Source organism: Camelus dromedarius, chromosome 11 (assembly GCF_036321535.1).
Source record: "Camelus dromedarius isolate mCamDro1 chromosome 11, mCamDro1.pat, whole genome shotgun sequence".
In the NCBI taxonomy this organism is placed as follows: domain Eukaryota; kingdom Metazoa; phylum Chordata; class Mammalia; order Artiodactyla; family Camelidae; genus Camelus; species Camelus dromedarius.
The window spans coordinates 18,648,680-18,668,370 of NC_087446.1; the positions used below are offsets into that span (position 1 = coordinate 18,648,680).

Below are 19,691 nucleotides of genomic sequence, written 5' to 3' on the forward strand. Positions count from 1 at the left end.
TAGCTTTTTACTCAAGTGGCTATTATATTGTAAACTGACATAATATAATTGAAGTGTGCAGTTTACATTTTAAGATGCCTTTTGAAATACAGCAGATTACTAACCTAGCTAATTAAAGAGCGCCTTCCTGAGAAATGTGCTTGAAGTGTTACAGATCATAGAAATAATACCCAGTGATCCTTATTGATGTTTTGATATATAAAAGTTCATCTGAAGTTATAACCTTAATTTGTAAACAATGTTAGCTTCAGAAGAAGATTCCTATAGGTTCTTTGAAGATGCATTTTTGGCCCTTTCTTGTTAAAATGCATTTCTCTGATTAATTTTGATAGCTTTTAAATTGTTGAAAAGTAGTAATTCAGAGATGATCCTATGATAGTCCCCATCACTTAGCAGGTTCAACAGATGAAAAACTTAACTCAAAATGTTAAGTGAAAACAGTGTTTAATTTTAATTAGAGTCTTGCAAGTCATTCATCTGCTCATTGGCTGTATTTCTTATTATTCCTCCTTTTCTTCCTTTTTGAGTTTTCCTTTTAAAACCTGGACAAAATACAAAGAATCAGTATTTTGCTTAGTCCATTCTCAAAATACCACTTCCTTATTCTAAGTTAAAGAGCAGTCATAAGGTAAGAAAGAAAATGGTAATTTAATTTTCTTAATATTTTTCAGCCTGCAACATTCATTCATTATTATTCCAGCAAATATCCAAACCTAATATATACAAAACACTGGGGCTATAATAAAGCAGGGCACAGATTCCAAATTGCCTGGGTTTTTGCCAAATTTCTTGAATTTGTCGAAAGTTCACATTCATCTTCAAGGCTATTTTAAGTAACATTGCAAATCGGTATCTGTGTAAATTGGAAGTCAGGGAGGCATGGAGAGGTCAATCCCATATGAAATAGTTGGCTTATACTGAGGGACTGTTATAGTGTATGAAATAATACATCTTTACACACGTGCTTATGCTTGGTATCGTAATATTTTTCTAATGCTAGAGAAAACTCATTTCACCCTTTGAAAATATTTATTATTTTCCTAATTGTTTCATCCATTTTCACTTGGGCCTTAAACCGTTCCAGGGAGAGCAGACATTTTGTTTCTTCCTGTTACATAGCACAGAGTAAGATATATATTTGGCTTTCATATACTGATTAAGTTTTAGCTGGTTAGTTGGTCAAATCCCCAGAGAAACTTGTCAAGTCATGTCTACTTCCCACAGTTAATTTCCATTTGGTCAAACCCCAGGGGCCTGGATTTTGCTCCTTTCATCTTTCTAGACTGAGTAAGCACCTAGAAAATCCTTGGAGGATGAATGAATAAATGAAAGTAGAAATTATTTCATAAACAATAAGTATGATTCATTGAATAGCATTTTCACGTTTCTGTGGCTAAATCTATGACTGCCTGTTGTGGGAACAAACACATTCAGGGGTAGGTTTAACATAATGCATTCTTAGTTTTCTGTTGTTTGACTAAAAATAAGCTAAAATTCAGGTTCTCAGTTACAGATATTTACCCATCTATCTTTTCTATGCATCCTATCTGCTTATTGAGAACACAATCTAATTTTTTTTTTTATTATTTTATAACAGCAGTTAGTATGAAGCCTGGAATATAGAAGGTGTTCAGTAAACCAAGAATGGAATAAAAGAACAGAGGAGGCATTTTATGTTTTGATTAAGAAATTGGAAGTACTCTTAAATCTCATGGTATATGAAGGTGTGATGGAAGTAATACAATAAATCCAAATATAATGTTTAGAAATAAAACACCCACCACTATGGTATGAAGATTTGCAGAGCACTGTGAAAGCTGTACTGACTGGAGGCTGTAAGTTCTCTGTGTCAGTTTGGCAAAACACAGGGACTCTAGGGATTAACAAAACAAAATAAAAAGCAGCAGAGCACTGAGCAGGAAAATAGATAAGCTTCTTCTTTCCCAGTAAACATTATTTCCTACCCCAAATTATCTTTCCTTTGGAAAAGGAGATATATTTATTCCAGAGCATATTCAAAAGACTGTTGTTTCCTGAGACGAGTCTTAAAAATAGTAACAATTGTTTTATTTTATTTCTATCTATATTTTAAGGAGAAATTCTAAACCAATTTTAAATTCAATTGGAAGATCAGATGTTCATGCTATGTCCATTCATTTAAGAGTTTATCTAAAAACATTGTGAAGATAAATGTTGGTGAAGTCTTGAGCCAGGTGGGAATTTTCTTCTAAGGCAGTGAGGCAGTCTGCTTGTCCTTTATCCCTGAAGCAGTCTGGAAAATATGAACTTCAAATGTATAACATTATGTCCAGGTTGTTAAGTAATGGGCTGTTTATTTTTCATTGAAGTGATTCAATGAATATAATGGTATAGCATTTCAATGAGAAGAAGGAAATTCCCCAAATCAAAAAACTGTATTTGAGAAAGTACCAACAATTACTGAGACGATTGGAAATTACATATTTAAACTTTGAGGATGACATTAACCCTATCATATCACTGTGAACATCCTAAATCGTCTGATCCTTCAAGGTCATAATTATAACACTTTGTAAATATACAGTTATAAATGTGTACTATTTTCATTATTGTTTTTAGAAATCCCCCAAGAATATGATGAAGAGTAAAGAAAAAGTATTTTTTTGTAATTACCAGATTATAAATCAGAAGCATGTAACACGTACAATGTCTTGCACATGAAATATATTTTACAAGTGTCTTTTTTTTCCTTTGGTGGGGGAAGGTAATTAGATTTATTTATTTATTTCTGGAGGAGGTACTGGGGACTGAACCCAGGACCTTATGCATGCTACGCATGCACTCTACCACTTGAGCTATACCCTCCCCTCCTTACAAGTGTTTCTTGATATGATACATACATAATTGTTGTGTTTCATACTGTGCATCTACTCTGTCAATACTTCAGTCCCAGAGAGCCTTGCAAGTTCAGGAGGCTCCAGAGGAAGATATTCTAGTTGCTGAAAGTGACTTCTATAAACTCCCTCGGTCGATTCAAACTCAAGTAATAAAGGAAGAGTATGGATAAGAGAAAATATGAATGCATATGTTTATAAACACAACTGAAGGATTCCTGATGTTCTTAGTTCACTACTCCACTCAAAGAGCCCTGGCCCCAGGGCCGGCACAGATGGGAGAGTTCTGTTTGTGGTTCCCTTAGTCTTATTCCCACTTGACTTTTGTAGAGTGGGACAAGAAATGACTCTAGGAGATTTCTTTCATATATTTTGGCCCCTCAGTAAAACCTGGCTACTTCATATTGGGCTGAAGTGAAGAAATTGCGATGTGTCGTAATGAGGCTGAATGAGATCACCTAGGGAGTAAGTATGGTTTAAAAAAAAAAAAAAAAGATTAGTGGAAAGACTTGGCTTAGGAATGCCAAAATCTGCATCTTTTGCCTCATGTGCATTCTTCCTGGACTCAAACCAGTCTTTTATGTGTTAACATATGAAAAGGAAAAAAATTAACCAAGTTGCTGCATTTTATTTTTCAGAAGTATTGTCTAAAAGACAAAGAGAGACTGAGGGCTTGTAATTTTTTTAGCTTTCTGAGAATGAAGTCCCCCAATCTTGTTTAAATCTATTGGTATTATAACCTATGATATTTGTACATATTTACAGAATTTATTATACATGTAACCAGAAATCTGTCCATAACTACCTTCAAGGAGATCACATCCCAGTGGAAAACATAGGTAAATGAAATAAGCAATATGGGTTTGGTGACAGAAGTGTGATAATGAGGATTATAAGTATTTGAATTGGATACTCACAGAATATAGAGGAAGGTTATTTAAGAACCTTGAGTGAAAAGATTTTTGAGAAGGGATATAGTTTAACGGAAGACATTCATTCATAACAGTCTGGGAAGAATATATGTATAGAGAAATACACTAAAGAATGCGTAAATTCATGACATTGAGAGGACACTTTAGAAAGTTCAAGGTAGCCCCACATGGCTGTATGTAGAGAAGCAGTGTGAAACGAGGCCAAACACAAAGATCAGACCTTGAAGAGTCTTTGAATCATGCTAAGTTCTTGGTAATTTATTCTGGCCTTTTGGAGGATGCGTTGGAAACCCAGACAGAGGCAGAGATAATAATTAGGAGATAGCAGTACTAGTCTCCTGGGAAGTGATGAAATCTTTAATTAAGACAATGACCATGAGGGTGAAGAGATGTAAATGGAGAGAATATAGATCAGGTTGAGCTTGGTGACCAACTGGATATAGGTTGAGGTTATCAAGATGGAGAAATCCAGGTTTTTGTCTTGGGCGAGTGTTCCATGTCAGTATTCAGGATGGTCATATATGATTACATAGGTTGTATGCTATCCAAGTACACACAGCTGAGTGACTGTGGAGCTAAACTCCAGACCACACTCTGCTTTCAAAGCCATGCTCCTTTGGAACTATAGAAAGATACTTGCTATGGAGGATTCTGACAGTCCTAGAAGTAACTCAGAGGGAATATTGGAAATGCAGTAGATTTGGTTTAAACACTACTGAAAAAATTCATTTTCTGATCCTAACATTTTAACTCATATTGCCCTGAGAAGAGTATTCCATATATCTATCTTATTGCTGAAGCTCAGACAAGACAGTATTAAATCCACTATGTAGAAAAGAGAAATACAATTCTCAAGATCAGTCTCATGAATCGGCACCACAGAGGACACACCCCAACCACTTATCTGACTTCCTCCAAGCTCATAGACTAAAATCTAGTTCTCCTATCTTGAGAGGAGCCAGGAGTAACATCATAACCTGCATCCCAGACTGCCTGGAAAGGACTTGCTTTTCTCCACATCTTTACATCATTCTGTCAGTCAGACCTTTCTAGTTGCCCTCACCACATCCTGGGAAATTGACTTCTGCTCAAGTGATATAAATGCTCTCTATTTGAGATGAAAGACTGACCTGTTTGCTAAAATCTTTTTTTTTACGGAGTATCACATTTTTTCTCCTGTTTATGTTCTGAGCCTTTTGAACTCCTGTAAATCCACTAACTCCCAACTGTGCTGGGACTCAGTGACCTTGCTCTTGCTCCTGTTCTGCTCTGACTCCTTCTCTTTGAGCCTGCCCCAACTTCCCTTTGCCTGCCTGAGGTGAGAGATGGTCTGTTTACCAACCACTGTCTCATCTTTTAAGTGTCACCTTTTCTGAATCCTCCATTCCTGCTGGGTGGGACGAAAGATAAATCTGCTCGTATTTTATGATCCAGGGTTAGCAACGAGAATCTATGGACTGAAATCTTCATCCGAAAGGAAACAGACATCAAATAGAAGTTACTAAGCAGGGCTCAGAAACACAGAGACCAGGGTGTAGGAAGTGAGAGAGTAGGCTAGGAGCAGCTGGTAATGTTTCAGACCTGGACATGGTTTAAGAAAAGCATCAGCGATGAGTTGGTGCCTGGGAACTCTCAGGAGATGGAGACACCTGTCCAGGGTCCTGTTGTCGCCACAGCCTTGCTTTTAAGGTCCTTTTCCTGTCAAGGCAATTCCTGTCATTCTTGTACTTTTTGTTCTTCTATACCCATGCATTCGACACAAGGAGACAGCGGTTGGCTGTTAGTGATGGGAAATAAAAACGGCCATTTTGAAAGTGAGCCAGGCAGATCTGCTGCAAGTTTTCATTGTTACTGCTGCCATCTGTTGTCCTTCAGTGCTGGGATGTGAATTTCCTGGCAAACGTCTCTCTAATTCTGAACTATCTTTTACCCCTTCTTAAAGATACTCACTCACTGGAGTGGCTTTTAAAGGAATGTTCTTTTCCAAGGCAGCGTTCTGAACGTTTTCAGATGGAAGAATCAGGAGTGTTTTTATGTAACATATCTTATGTATCTCAGAGCAAAAATATTTCTTCATTGTTAATAGTATTTCTCTCTTAAAAATATTTTATTGAATTCTTATTACTTGAAGGTATGCTATTTCAAGCAAGATAATACAAAACAGATTTCTGTTTTCATCCTTGTTTGTGGCTAGGTCTGTAGCTAAATTGTTGGGTTTTATCTAAGTTCTTTTACTTCCACTACGTTTCTCTTTTCACTCAACCTTGGAATTATAGTAACTTGGAGGCTTCTGTTCTTATGAAAGAAATAGCTAATGCCAAAAGTATTTCAAGTGATAAAGGGGGTTTTTGAGAGGAGAGAGAATTTATCTGAGTAATAGTAGTTATTAGTAATATATTAGTAATAATAGTTGATTAAGTAAAATGCCTATAACTGAGTGTTCAGATATTGAAAATTAAGTGTGAATTTCCAAAAGTGAGAATTCCACATTTTCTACATTAGAGCAAAATTTACATCTCTACAATATCTTATTGATTTCTGTATTCTCAGTATCTGCCATAATGATACCATTCAATAAATGTTTCATGCACTAATCAGTGAATAAAGCTATGCATGGTAATAATTTTTAGAATAATAGCTAATTACTGTAATTTTGAGAAGTTTTTTTCAAAGGCTTGAATTTTATTTAAATATATTTTTTAAGTTGTAGTCTTTAGTCTTAAAAAAAAAAAAAAAAAAAACCCTGAACCTCACTGTAATAGAACAGTTTTCAGTATCACTGCAAAAAAAAGTAGGTTAGTGGAGCACATCTGATGATCATTTAAAAAATAGTGTATATTAAGACTTAAAGTGAACCATAATAATAAACAGAAAAGAATAGTTATCAATAAATGATCTCTATGAAATTCACTAGCTGTTTGTTAAGAAAAATAGTTTCTTACTTTATCATAACAGTGGAATATAAAAAGAAAGGAGGAAAAATCAAATTATATGTGCAAAATTTCCTGGGAGAAAATGTAGAAGAAAAGACCAAAGATTGATCTTTTTGAACCCTATACATTAAAAATGTAATTAGTAAAAGTGAAAACCAAGAAATAGATTGGGAAAATATATGAAACAATTTTAATATGTAAAAATCTAATACAAACAAGTTATTTAAACTCTATTAGAAAATTATGCAAAGGACATAGCTTATGGGTATAAACATAGCTAATAAACCTATAGAAAAAATGTAATCTCACTTTCAATTTGATCAGTTTAATTAAAACTATAGTAAGCAAGTATTTCACATTTCAAAATGTTTGAATTACTGACGGAAGCCACATACCTGAAAGTATCCAAGGTTTTCTAAGATTGGTACTCACATGACTGGCAGGAGTATAAAGGGATGTGTTCTTTAATTTTTATATTGTATCTGCTGTGTATCAAATGTTCATATCTTGTGAATCACAAATTCTCTTTATAGGCATTTATCCTAAGAAAATAATCGCAAATGTAACCTGAATATTTATGTGCAAACTATTCATTGCAGTATTATTTAAAACAATAAGAAAATCGTAAAGTATTTCATATATCCGAAAACAGAAATGGTAAAATATATAATAACTTATATATTATCATGTCAAAGAAATTTTAAGGATATTAAAAATCATTATAAAATAATACAAAATAAATGAATAAGGTACCAGCAGATATACAATATGGCATAATCAGCAAGGTCTCAACCAGGTAAATTTACATATATATGTGTAGTACCTCCAGAAAATGACTGGACAGAAATCACAAAATGTTACTGGTGACTACCTCTAGGGAGAATTACAGATGAATTACTTTGTCTCTTTTATATATTTCTGGACTTGCAAGTTTTCAACAATGAACACATATTGGTTTTTTAATTAATATAAGATATAAAAGACACCAGATGGACCGTAATGAATCCAGAGTTAGCTTTCATATGAGTTATATGTTATATTCTCAGTTTATCGCTAATAGAAAACCTTTAAATAAACTTGTACATATATCAACCATATTACAGCATCTTGAAAATGGGCTTTGAAATAAACTAGCAAGACTATAATAAGCATCGTCCCAGTAATCTGTTTCAGCAAAATAAATTTCAATAAGATTATTTTATCTCTTGTGATCAGCCCATGTAACAATAGAAACAAAAGTAGATGTTTCTTATCTGCCTCAGATATCATTAAAACATAAAAATCTGCCTGACCACATAAATTCATTTCAAGCTAACATCATTCATCACATTTAACCAAATCTACCTAGGGCTTTCTTTTATAAAGAACAAGAGATTTTTATCTTTTGTTTCTCTTACCCTGACTGATGCCACGACAGAATAACTAAATAGTCATTATTTGTTTTCTAGAGAAAAGAAAAGGGAATGAGAAGGTCAGTGCATAGAGGTTATTGGTTGCTCTTAACCCAAAACCCACACACTATTAATGGCAGTCTCTATAAATATTTCACAGATAAATATATAGCATTCTATGTACACTAAAAATAATGACAATGGAAAGACTTTAAACCTTATGTTTACATGAAGTGCCAGTTTTGTCAAGAGTTATACACGTAAACTTTGATATAGTAATCTCATAAAAGTTTCTCATAATATAGAAAAATGGTGGTACTGCGTACAAACAGAACTTAGAATTAAAATTATGTTGTGTGTCCTGTTGATGAATTCTTTACTTTCCAAAATTCTGTTCATGCCTCTATTGACAGTAGAAACTACACAAGAAATCTAGATTCTCTTTTTTTTCTCTTTTACCACATTCCAACTACAAGAAAAACTTCTGTATTCTATCCTACCTACTCACTGAATTCTTCTGACACCAAATGTTTGGGGTTTTCCCCCCACACTAAACAATTCTTCAACACAGCTGAATGTCCTTTAATTCAGTTTAGCTCAATGCTGTCACTGTATACTTGGAGTCTGCATCAGATCTCATAAAATTAAGGACTCAGTCCCATTACACTGCCCCCCAGTTTAGGTGCTAATTGCAAATCCAGGCCTCCAGTTCCCATGACCCCCTTCACAGGTTCAGTAATTTGCTAGAATGGCTCACAAAACTCAGGGAAACATTTACTTTATTTACTGGTTTATTATAAAGATATGACAAAGGATACAGCCAGTTAAGAGTTAACCTAGGGCAAGGTATAGAGAAGTGACTTGGAACATCCAAGCCCTCTCTTGGGGTGCCACCCTCCCAGCACCTCCATGTGTTCACCAGTCTGGAAGCTCTCTGAACCCCATAATCTGTGGTGGGGGTTTTTTTGTTTGTTTTTTTTTTTTTTTTTTTGAAGGCTTCATCACGTCGGCGTGATACAGTAACTCAATCTTCGGCCTCTCTCCCTCCCAGAGGATGGAGATGTGCTGGGGTAAATCAATAAATGATCTACTCTTACACAGTCGCATACTGAGGGCTTTATCTGTGATACATTCACTCACTACAGCACGTAAATGTGCAAAGAGTTATAAATTGTGGTTAAAAAAAAAAAAAAGATGACTGGGTTGGGCTGTCCAGGAGCCAACCAAGTGTTGCCTTATCAGAACAAAAGATGCTCCTATCCCCCAGGAAATTCCAAGGGATTTGGGAGGTCTGTGTTAGGAACTGGAATCAAAGACCAAATATTAGAGCAAAAGGTGATCCTAGCATGCCCATCACTCAAGAAATTATAAGAGTTTTAGGAGCTCAGTATCAGGAACTGGGGGCAGAGACCAAATATGTTTCTCATTATCTCACATCAACCAACAGCAAATCCTGTCATTTCTACGTCCATCTATATCTTGAAACTGCCTTCTTTTAATGTACTTGTAAGCCCCTCCTCAGACACTGAAGGATGTTGCAATAGCCTCTCCCCTGAGCTTCCCACATCTACTCTCTCTTGCCTCTGAAATAGTCATAACACTAAAATAGTACTTTTTTAAACCTGTGTCTGCTCGTGGTATGTGACTGCTTAAAACGATGTGATGCATTTATATTGTACTTTTCAGGAGCTCTAATTTCTTAACATTGTCTAGACGATCCTTAAAGGGCTGGCCCCGCCTACCCTCCCAGTCTCAGAACTGACACTTTCCCTGACCTGCTGCTGTGCTCATCCCACTGCCCCTTGACCTTTGTTCCTCCTAGGTCTTCACACTAGCTGTCTTCCCTTCCTGTATTCCTGTCTTCTCCACCCCTTTCACAGATGGCTTTCCTTTACCCTTCAGTTGTCTACTTAATGACTGTTAAGTCATTTGTGACTGTGTAAGAGTAGATCATTTATTGATTTACCCCAGCACATCTCCATCCTCCTCAAAGAGGCCATTCTTTATTCACTCAGACTTAGTAGGTCCTTCTCATTGGTCTTTCCCCTCATATAATCGCATTGATTTTTTTAACCACAATTCATAATTATGTGCATATGTGTTAGAATGAGTGGATGAATCACCAATTAAGGCTGGAGTTTGTGACTGTAGGACTAGATCATTATTAATTTATTCCACAAACATTTAAGAACCTGTCATGGGCCAGACGCTGACCTGAACACTGAAACTACAAGAAAGAAGGCACTCTGCTCTCAACCACAATCCTGTGGCTGAACCCCCTTTGTAAGTAGATAAACTACAAGACTTTGGAAGCAAACTCGCAGTAAATGCAGATATGGAGGCGTTAACACCTCCTCGGAAATCATGGAAGGATTCATAGAGGAAATGACCTTTCAACTGGATTCTAAACCAATTACTCAAACTCCACTGTTGCACAGTTAACGAGCAGTGAAAGGACAAAACACCTTTGAAAGTAGAAGGAAAGTGGTTTTTTTTTTCAACTACAGTCAAAGCCATATTCATTTTATAGATTGAAAGGACTGTTTTTAACATAAAATCATTTTTTGTATATTGATGTTTCTATATACTTAGGTTTTTCCGATTCTAAAGCCTCTTTTAATGACTTATTCTTTTTTCCTCGGTAATAAAATATTTTTCCGGGGAAATGCTGAATAAATCGTTGTTGAAATGACTCCATTGCTTTCTGTCAATGACCCTGAAGTAATGTAGAATTTACACTTCAGAAGTTACAGTGCTCAAACTTGGCAGGTAGTGTATTGTGTTTGCTGATTAAAAAAAAAAAAAATGTATGGCATAGGTCTAAGTGGTTTGTGCTCATTTAGTTTGGAGGAAAAGATCATTGACTTAACATATTGGTACCAAAGCCTAGACAGTTGATTCTCAGTATTTTTTTAACATATTAATTGCAAAGGTGATTACATCTAAATAATATTTGTAAAGACACCTCTATCTCCTTATGTGTATTATTTAAATTGGCATAAACAATGGAAATGGAAAACAAAGCTACCCTGGAATGTGATAGGATTTTTTTAAAGTGGTGCATTAATTTTCTTAGGCAAATGTTATTTACTTTTCCCTTAGAAACAGAAAGCAGCACATCTGGAAGTTTCTACCTGTAGTCTTATGGACAGCTATGGAGGCTTCATTTTTCTTTTCATGAAATAATTATTTGCCTTAAGAAATATTTAGTAAAATTCTTAGAACTTGTACTTTATCGTGTATTAATATGTTTGCCAAGTTTTAGGTTGGGAGAGAACAGATTATTTTTCTCACTATGACTCTCAGATTTTTAACGTTGGCCTCTGACCTACCAGTGAAATGTTAGGAGTTTGTAGCTCCTTTCCTTCCAGTCTCTAGATTTTTTTTTCTGTTTCTGCTACTTCACTTATACCTTAAAAAATTCCCGTGTTACAATAGACACTTGTGGAGTAAATGGAAATCCCCACACTCGTCTAAGAATCAGCAGTGTCTAAATATATCCAGTGTATCATCCTCTGTATGTGTTCAAAGTCCATAGGTCTCAAGTACTGGAATGAACAGTTTAATTACACTATCTACATTATTTCCTAAGGGCAAGCTCAACTCCAGAATTTGCATTGAAATTATATTTTTTAAATGTTGAATTTGCTTAACATTTTTAAACTTTCTGTCATCTTAAAGTTCTTGAAATTGGAACCAAGGATAGATGAGCTTTAATTTAGAATTCAGAGTGGGGGTGTTGTGGGAAAGCATTTAGGACTTGACTCAAGACCTGTCCAAAAATTCTAAGTCATCTCTAGAGACATAAGTGGGAGTGACATCCACAAATCTAAAGCAGTGTAAAATCATCTATTCACGGTTGGTGAGATAGAGTCCAACTAGGCGATTACTGTCAGCCTTAAGAACTGGGTGGAGCTTTTGGCTTTTGGCTTGGAGGAGGCCAAGGTACAGCTTTCTTTCGTCATCCCAAATCTGGGTTCATCCAACACCAGCCTCCTCCCCCATGCTGCCAAAATGCAACCCCAACAAGATCAAAGTCATATACTTGAGATGCATTCATTGGTGGGGAGGTCTGTGCCACTTCTGCCCTGGCCCCCAGGATTGGCCCTCTGAGTCTGTCTCCAAAAATGATTGGTGATAACATCACTAAGGCAATTAGTGATTGGAAGGGTCTGAGGATTGCAGTGAAACTGACCATTCAGAACAGACAGACCCTGATTGAGGTGGTACCTTCTGCCTCTGCCCTGATCATCAAAGCCCTCAAGGAACCACCAGAGACAGAAAGAAGCAGAAAAACATTAAGCACAGTGGAAACATCACTTTTTAATGAGATTGTCAACCTTGCCCAACAGATTCAGCACCAATCTTTAGCTAGAGAACTCTCTTGAAACATTAAAGAGATCCTGGGGATTGCCCAGTCTGTGCGCAGCCATATTGATGGCCACCACCTTCACAACATCATAGATGACATCGAGAGTGATGAGGTGGAATGCCCAGCTAGTTAAGAACTACAAAGGAAAATGATTTAACAAAGGGTTATTTGACAACCAGTGGGAAAAAAAAAGAATTGGGTGGATATTACAAGGATCATGGTGAATGAAAGAATGAAGTCAGCTGGGACCCTGGGGGAAGATGTGATGCTGTTTGAATACAATGACAGACGTCAGAAACTTGGTCCCTAGTGCTCAGCAGCACTGGCCTAAGAACACTCAGATACTGACAAACGTTAAATATCCATAGTTACGTTTTCTAAATAACAGCACAACATATAATCAAATAATTCAAAAAGATACATGAAAATTATTTATATGGCTATTTCTTATTTTTACTTTTAATAAAACAAGCTAATTAAATAATATATTGTTAAAAGTTTAGGGACTAAGAAGGTGTTTTTTATAGAAATCAGATAGTATCACCTGAGTAGACAGCATTTTTCATGATTGTGGTTGAAGTAGGGTTGGAACAGAGTACACCTAAAGTGAGCATGTTTGTTTCTTTCATGGAATATATAATGAATTTGAGATTGAGATTATTGTTGAATGCCTGAAGTGTAGGAATTAGTATTTATTGAAAGAAAATCTCTCTGTTTTATATATATATAAATATACACACATCATAGCACAGATGACCTGGCAATATAAACTGTCAAAGAGCCTGATTGAATACTTGCTATATGAAGTATGACTATGCCAAAAAATAGGAGTGTCTTGATAAATTACCTACAAATGGGACTAGCATTTTCCTCTGGAATTAGTTTTAAATCTGTAAACTTATTTTAATAATTATTGGCTTAAAATTTCAGAATTCTTCAACAGAAAAGGCATAAAAAATTACTTAGAATATATAACACATTTGTTTTTAAGTAGGTCTGCTTCTAAGTGTAACCCCAGGTGTGAAGATGGGGGTCAGAGCCACAAATGCACTACCAGAGAAATAAAATAGATCTCTGGCCACACTGAGTTATTAAATATTAAAATATAAATAGTAAAGGCATGGCAAGACAATCCTTTTCTTCTTAGAATAATTAATAATCTAGTGTAAATCCAAATTGTACTTTCCAGTAGGTTCACTGGCTACATGTTTTTCCTTTTAACTTTACATACAATGATTTTTCCCCCCTACGGTTCTGAGTTTTGACATATGCCTCAAGTCATGTAATAGCCACCACAAATCTTCCAACAATCTTAGCCACTGGCAGTCACTGATCAATCCTACATATCTATAGTTTTGTCTTTTCTAAAATGCCACATAAATGGAATGTATGTGAATATACTTAACAGCTTTATTCATAGTATTTCAAAACTGGACACAATCCAATGTGTAAATGTGAGTTATGTGGATAAGATGCTCAGATTTGTACATTTTTAGCTGTCCTAGATTGTTGAGAAAAATTTAGCAGAGTAATAGATCTGTACCCTGGAGGCAATCAAGACTTGTTGTTTTATAAAAAGTATATATATAATCAAGAATTCTTAGTATATCTTAATGAAATCAGAAGTGAAAGGATGAAGAAAATACATTGATGAGGTTGAGACATACTACTCAGAGCTCATTATGTGAGTAAATTAACATTTTTGTCAGTTTAAAAAAACTGTTTTCTATAAAGCTTTTTTAACCTAATTAACTGTGTCGTAATAAACAAGATTAATTGCATCCTAGCTAGAGAGAATCTACAAAACCAAAGATGAAAGTCAAAATCACAGAACCTTAGGATGAGGAAAATTATATTGTCACCAATCAAACTTATTCCTTTAAGATTGCTTAGCAAAGAAATATGTTGAACAAATTTTTCTCAAATTCTACATTGATTATTTTGTCCAATTTCATTTACCATTACTGCAAAGAACCAGTATTTTTAAAAGTAAAACTACTTCGTTCATTTAGCAAATATCTACTAGTCATCTATTAAATAATAGACACCATGTTATATGCTAGAGTCTTAAAGATAAATGTAACTCAGTCTCTGACTTCAGGTAATTCAGATTCTGACCAAGAAGATAGAAAAACACCAAAATAATGGTTAAACAGATGACTCTATTATATGCTCTAATACAGTGATTAACATTTACTTCCTCTGATCGCTCTGCAGTTTCCCTGTTGTGAAGAAATTCTTGAACTCTTCAAACAAGTGGTAGTAGCTCTGTCCTGCCATGCATTTAACATTCACCTATTCATCTTTTAACATTCATCATTCATCTATTACAACACCATTTCATGTTATAATAATTTGTTTAAAATTTTGCTCTTCATAGTAAATAGTCCTTCAAAGGAGAGGAGCTATAATTTATTCAGCATTTAATGAATAAGAGCAGATTCTTACCAATAGCTTTTATGGAAGGAGGTAAGGATTTTCATCATCAAGGAAATGAATTTTCCAGGATTAGAGACAACTTGACTAACAGTGGAACCAAGTGAGAGAAGAGAGGTAATAGCACTCATGTTTTGTGACAGATGGATAACCAGGTAATGGCAGTGATTGAAAGGGAGAAGAAATTTTAAAGAGAAATGATGGAATCTAGGCAGTGAATTTGAGAAGGCGGTGACAGGACATCCTTGAGAAAGTATTCAGTAGAAGGATCGAAATGCTGATCAGTTAATCAGGGAAGAAGTCTGGATTAGAAATGCGAATTTGAGTGTCATGATCATGAAGGTGATATTGAAGTTGTGAAAGACAAGGAAATTTCCAAGAAAGGATATCTAAGGTAAGTTAAGATTAAGTTCTGAACATTGAGAAATTTGAAGGAATCTCAAAGAGGAAAAAACGTAAAGCGTTCTGAGGACCAGCAAAGTTTTTACAAAGAGACTGTAAAAGCTCATCATTAGTGTATTTCAAGATCAAAGGGGTGAGAAAATGGGAAGGAAGCAGAGTGCTGACCAAGCTTTAGGGCATCATTCCTGGGTTCAAATCGTAGCTGCATCATGGAAACTTGGGCACATCGTTCCACCTGCCTGAACCTCTTTACCTTTATAATGCCTGTCTTACCCATTTGTTGGAGGATTATATATAATATATTAAGTATTTGAAGTAATAATATATAGTAAGCACTCAATTCATGAATTTATTGACCTTAGTGAAGCATTTTCATTAAGGTATTAGGAGGAAGATCTTGGAATCCAGAGGAAGAAGACAGAAACAGGCTATATCTTTGGAATATGAATTAAACCACTGTTGTGTTAAGCAGAATTTCTAAGTAGCCATGAGAAATCACCTGAGGTTGAATAACCTGAACCTATATGCATTCAGTCATTGTAATTATTAGATATTAATATAAACATATTATTAAATTAGTCATTCTAATTAGTTGACTTAGTCACCTAATTCCAAAATGATGATGGGGAAAACATGTTCAATTAACACAGAGTCAGGACAGATATGGAAGACCATTAGGGTGGCAAGTACTTAGACTAGTTAGACTGTCTGTCACTCTAGTGATCCTTTTGTTCCAGCATCTTTGACTCTTGCATCATTTGTAAAGAGCTCAGTGGAGTAAAACAACACAGAAAGCCCTGAAAAATAGATGATAGAGAGTAGCTATAAACCAGACACAGAGCTTAGGAATCAGTAGATTTTAGAGCGCTGGAAATACAGAAGGTTGTGGTCAAAAACGAGATTGCAGAATTTGCGGTCTTAGAGGAGATGGAAAACTGTAAGCATTATACAATGGTTCATGTAAGTGATGGAATTGCTTCCCACACGACCCTGTGAGACAGGGAAATGAGCAGAGCAAGTCTAAGTGGACAGTTTAGCTCTGCAGTCTCGAAAGGAGGCTCCAATGAAAGACTTTAATTTTATGAATCCATTGTTCTTTCCATTACAACAAGCTATATTTGGACGTCTGCTCTTCATGTCTGTGACATTATATTTGTTGCTTTGTTGTATTTTTATTTTTCTATTGAGAGATTAAAACTTTATATCTTATTTTGGATTCTTTCATTTATGTCATTTTAACCAAAGTCCTTGTGTTCATTTGAGACTTTAAATGCTTTTAAAGCATAAGCAATTTTTTTTTAATTCCCAGTAAGAGTTGTTGCATTTAACTTTTAGTTGTTAATGCTAGGATTTACATTGGTAAAAGCTACAACTAAAAATATTGTTTCTGTCCTCCTTGCCAGAGAAATAGTTACTTTAAAAATACTCATTAGAGATTTTAACTTTTTGTTAAGTTTTACTCTTTGAGTACTGAATATATTGTGCTAAACATTCCTTAAAAATTCATTTTATGTGAGTATGAAAGGATACTTCCATAATTGCTTTCCTCTGAATCTCAGTAAAACATTTGACCTCTATTCAACATTTATGTGTTGGTCATTACCATAAATAGTAGAAATCCGAAGAAAAATAACACACAGTTCTGTACTCAGAAAACTCACAGGCTAATGGTCCATTTAGACACCTTTTTTATAGATTTATAAAACTGTGTGCTAAATCCAGTCCTGTAAGTCTGTGCAGAGTATTGTGGCCATGCAGACAGGGAGCTTCCTAAGGCTTCCTGACAGCAGCGAGTAAAAGGGGCTTCCCAGAAGATGGGATGCTGGAACCACTTCGTAAGTGTGGGTTAGTTAAGGTGGCCAAAGGATAGCGTGATCAAGGGCAGAGAATGGATGCTCCTGCCGACGTGTTCTTCCAGTAGCAGAGTGGTGGATCATCCTGTGCCCGGCAAGGTGGAACTTGAGGCCATGAGCAGATGCCCCAGCCCAGTGAACCCGGCAGTCTTTCCCCATTTGACTGTGATGCTGTTGGCCACTGGCATGTTCTTCACCACCTGGTTCTTCATATATGAGGTCTCCTCCACCAAGTACACTAGGGATACAAAGAGCTCATCTCGGCGGCCTCACTCTTCATGGGCTTTGGAGTCCTCTTTCTGCTCCTCTGGGTCAGCATTTATGTATGAGCTTCCAAGGGATCCAACCAGGCGGCTCCATTGAATCCCTGCTTTTGTAAATTATTATTATTATTATTATTATTATTATTATTATTATTATTATTATTATTATTATTATTATTATTACTACTACTACTGCTGCTGCTGGAAGTATCCCACCTGCTGCTCAGAATAAAGACAGACCAAAAAATAACAAAAGGCAGAGGTTGGAAACAATGTGATACTGAAGGGAACTGAATGTAGCTCTAAGTCAAAGTACAGAATGTGAGCCAGGGGCTGTAAAGAATTTAAGGTGAAGCGGTAGACAAAGGCCACCTAATAGAAAGCCCCGATGTCTTTTAAAGGAGCCTGACCTTTGCTTTAGGCTAGTAGTTGCCCAAGAGTGTATATTTATAATTTTATAATTATATGCATGCCTTCCTGTGAGAGGATAATATATGTATTATATAACATATATAAACATGAAATTTAAAGGATCTATTAAAGAATTTTTTTTTAATTATGAACGTATTGATAGAGGTTCTTAGTTGCAAACTACAGAATCTACTTCGTCTCATTTAAGGAATGCAATTATATAAGAAGGCTCTCTGAATAACTGGGGTGATTGGAGAACCAGGCTCTATGAAGGCTCTTAGCCAGTCATGGCTCCAGGGTGTCACTGCCTCCTCTACTGGGCTTCTGTGACCCTTGGAACTAGAGACAGATATCTGTCTGCCAGTGCTGACAAGAAATTGAATGACTCTGCTACTGTGTTTGCCTGAGGGTTGTTTTTCTCATTTGTGATTCTCTGGGTGCACACGATAGGCCCTGTGTTATATGCCATATCTGTCTACAAGGGAGTCTGGAAATGAGAGTTTTTTGCAGTCTATCATGGAAAGGTAAGACTCATAATGTGGGAAATTATCAAAATCAGATGTAGGGAAGTATTCAAAAGATTGGAACAATCACAAATGACAGATATTTGCTGCAGTGGTACAAAAACCCTTTTGCTTTCATTAAAATGTAATCACTATTGATAATATGATTTATAAATGTGTTTGGTAATCATGCTTTATGCTCTCAGTAGCTAATAGCTCAAGCAAGATACACACCCAGGGAGGGATCGTCATTAACAATATTTTCTATAAATTCAAATTTCAGATTTTCTTCTTGATAATTACTTCTCTACTTGGTTTGCTGTCTGATCTCTGTACCTCACTATTATTTTTAATTTACGATGTGACTCATGAAGGACATGTATCGGAGTCAGAAAAGTGTCAGTCCACCATCCTCTGTGCTCAGCTTGTGCTTCCATCACGGGTCATCTCGTCAGAGTGTGGATTATTTGCAGGAGGTTTTCTTAGTCCACTTGTCTGTTTTATGAGACTTCATTGTTTTCTGTATCTAGTATCTATATCCAGTGTGCATGAATTCAATTAATGGAGTGCAGGCAAGGCAGCAATACACCACAAGAGACTGAGAACCAGCCAGTAAGTAAGAGACTGGTGGTTCCCCCTTCCCTCTGTGGAGCGCCCATTCTCATTCAGGTCACCCCGTTCATTCTGTTACTTCTGAGTTACCTCACACACGGACTAGATGGGGGTACCCGTGTTAGCCTGCGTGTGAATATTAATATAACCTGTTTTATTAGTTCTCCTTTAGGTTAAGAACAGATATATTCAAAAATTTACATAGTTTTCTTATGCCCCCAGTGGATTGCTTTGTGTACCTCACAGGGCAGGTGCATTCCATTTTGGAAATCCACTACTTTGGTAAAGAGAAGTCTTTGAAGAGTAGTCTGCAAAAGAGTGGCATGGCCAGATGTGAATTTTTGATCATCGACTCACATTTAGCAGATGCAGTTGTATTGAGAAAGACTGCAGGCAGTAAGGCCAATAAGAGGATATTACATGTTGTCCAGGCCAGAAATTGTGGGTGGGGTGGGTGGCAGGAGGGGTGATATGATAGAATGAGCCTCAGTCTTCAAGATTCGGTGAATAATTGGAAGCAGTTACTCAGGTAGGAGAAAAGAATGAGGAATGGCTTTCTGTTTCCTAACTAAAGCACCATTTTGTTTTTGTTTTTGTTTTGTTTTAATTTTTAGCACAAAGGGTGAATTCTTACATGCTCTGTGACTCCTGGTTGCTTTCTCAGGAGAAAAAAAAATGTTATGGGTTATGTTATTCTTTCCTGATGCCAG

General features: G+C 36.0%; 1 protein-coding gene and 2 pseudogenes across 6 annotated transcripts in view; all 3 read left to right on the plus strand.

Annotated features, from left to right (window-relative positions):
• The window catches only part of NAV3 (neuron navigator 3), a 730,605-nt gene that overhangs the window by 627,676 nt on the left and 83,238 nt on the right, over positions 1 to 19,691 (plus strand). The gene's annotated exons all lie outside the window — the stretch shown is intronic.
• Positions 11,745 to 12,886, plus strand: LOC116156464 (large ribosomal subunit protein uL11-like; annotated as a pseudogene).
• Positions 16,941 to 17,529, plus strand: LOC105084899 (transmembrane protein 258-like; annotated as a pseudogene).